Source organism: Phytophthora infestans, genomic scaffold, assembly GCF_000142945.1.
Source record: "Phytophthora infestans T30-4 supercont1.9 genomic scaffold, whole genome shotgun sequence".
Classification (NCBI taxonomy): Eukaryota; Oomycota; class Peronosporomycetes; order Peronosporales; family Peronosporaceae; genus Phytophthora; species Phytophthora infestans.
Window position 1 is genome coordinate 2277497 of NW_003303750.1, and position 2754 is coordinate 2280250.

Genomic DNA, 2754 nt, shown 5'->3' on the forward strand with positions numbered 1-2754 from the left:
CTCTCATTCTCAAGTCGAAACCATCGACTTGGCCGCGCGAGCGCGGCGAGGGCTCACTTCACAGTTAGAGCCTCGAGCACCAACCTGTGCGCTCTTCGTCTAGGTCTCCAATTCGACCGTTACCATGCCTCGTGGCACTGCAAAGAGCGGTGCTAAGACACGCTCCAAGGCTGCTGCCGGTAAGGCGCAAGCAAAAGAGCACTAAGCCTCACGGAAAAGGCCCGGAACTCAAGGAGGCTACTCAGGTGCTCTCGAGGGCGATCGGGTACCTCGCGTGGCGCGGGTGTGGGCAAGCGATCAAGCAAGCGCCGCAGCCCGTCGCCCTCGGCCTCAGACAATCGTCCGAACCCTCTTTTCGTGGAACGTGAGCTCAACTCTGGCAGTGAGGACGATGCCGAGTCCGAGAGCACGCACGATGCTCCTGCGGGCTCTGTGGGAGGGTACAGCTCAGTGCCCAGTGAGCACAAGGATGACAGCGTGCAGTCGCTCGCTAGTGATCAAGGTGATCACAGTCCCAGAACGTCTGTGCGCTCTGAGAGTCCGGCCGTCAAGGCTAAGGGCGCTGTGGCGATGAGGAAGAGAATCCTCGCAAACGGCTCTCGCTTGCCGAGGGGCCTGCGCGTGCTAAGGCCTCTAAAGCCGAATGCGCCAAGCCCTCTAAGAAGCGTACAGCCTCTAAGTCTCCACTCGGCGAGGAGAAGGAGACTCAACACTCCTATCAGAGTATCTTCGACTCCTCGGATGAAGAGGAGGAGAAAGAGGAATAAGAGGAGGAGGAGGGTGCTATCGCTGAGCCCCGGGAGGTCTCGAATGACCTCGACCAGCAGCAGGAGGAATTCCAAGCTGCCCAGCGTGTGCGTGGGGGCTCGGTGGTGGCACCCGTCAGCCAGGGAGCTGCCATCAACTCAAGAGGGTATTGGTCTCCCGAGGAGAGCTCTGGGGCTGACCTCTTCTTAGAGCTTCTTGTCGCTCCTCGTGGCCTTGTGGGCGGCCACACTTCTAGGGGCATCTATGAACGAGCCCTTGTGTAGAAAGAACAGTTGTTCGTTGACAACTTGGAGGCTGCTTGGTGTGTGCTTCTCGCGCCACACCGCATTCCCCTTCAGGACTTCACGACTTGTCGTAAGACGAGACCCGTGGTAGTCTCTATCCTCTTTGGGGATACCCCTGGGTTATGCTCGAGAACTGTCCCACGTGGAGTTCTTGTGAGGACATGTTCTGGGCATGGGTGGAGTCTCTTAAGTACTCACCCACGGAGTTACGGGAACTCCATGAAGATCAGCTGCTGTCCAGTATCCTGGACCAGCGTGATCTTCGTGTGAGGTTTGCCCACTTGATCAGCAAGCGCATGCTGCCAAGGGACATCCTGAAGCGCGCGGCTTCTAGCGCTCACGATGAGCGCGGGTACGGAATGTATTCATCATCCGTACCCCGTTCGGGCAAGAAGCCCCGGACTACTTATGAAGCTGCCGCCGCTTCTGTTCCCAGATTGCGACAGCCTTCGGGCAGTCAATCAGGAGCCGTTCAATCGGCTCCCACGAGTTCTCGGAGTGGGCATAACCCCTCCACTTCACGAGGAGCTGTCGCTTACCGCGACGTCGTTGCTCCTGGAAGATCCGCTCCACGGGGAAGTGGACTTCTCCATTCCGGTCAAGCAGGGGCGGAGGTGCCCTCGTACGAGTACGAGTACTCGGCACCTCCCGAGAGCCACTCTCATCCGAGTGCTCCGACTGCGGGTCCGACACAGGACCCTGAGGTTGACCGCCTCCGTCAACGTGTCCTCGTGCTTGAGATTGCACTTGGCCGTGGGACTGGCGGTAATGCTGCCGCCCAGGCCGGGAATCAGGGCGAGCTCGCTCGTCTTGCGGGCCGCCTGGACCTGGTGGAGCGAGAGGTCGCGAGCCTGCACCTGCGGGTGGATCGCCGGGCCTCTTCGTCCGATCTGGACGAGGCCTTTCGCATGATCCGACGGATCGAGGCTTTGTTGCCACGTCCGGAGCCGCCTGCGGCACACTCCCAGACGTACGCGTATGGTGCGTACCCGGCGTACTCAGCGTACTCGGCGTATGGCGCCGGGGTCCGTTCGTATGGAGCCCCTCCGGCGTACGGTCTTGACCGCAGCCTTGCCGTCCCGACCGAGGCTTGGGTGCCTGCTCCGACGCCCTCGTCGACGACTGTGACCGGCCCTCGCTTCGAGGAGCTGGGTCAAGGGGGTCTGCGAGTCAGCAACCCCCTGCGGGTCAAAGTACCGTTTAAGACGTCCGACATAGAACGTCGGGTGCGTCTTCATTGACTTGGAAGGTCGATGGTGTACGACGCACCATGTCTGGCCAAGACTGCAAAAGGTCCGATGAAGCGGTGCTTCAGTTTGTTGCTGCCGACAGAGCTAACAGTGTCTAGAGGTAGGTTCCTCGTGTCTAGCAACACTAAGTCACCAACCTCAAATATACTTAAGTTTCCTCTTCCTTGTTTGTCTGAGTACTCCTTTTGTTTATTTTGGGGCGGGTGCATGAGGGGAGAAGAGCCCCTGCGAACAATGTTTCGCGTTGGATATCACTGAAGTATTTCACTCCCTTCCCGCCACCTGAAAGGGGGAGCGATCCACTACCTGCGAAGCAAGATGGGTTGTCGAGAATGCGGCCGGAGTGTGAATTGCCAAAATCACTTTATCGGAGAAAAAAAAAAACGTGTGAAGTGGTAAGGATTCTTACTATATTATATTCTGTCACTTCCTAGGACCCAGGGGGAAAGGTA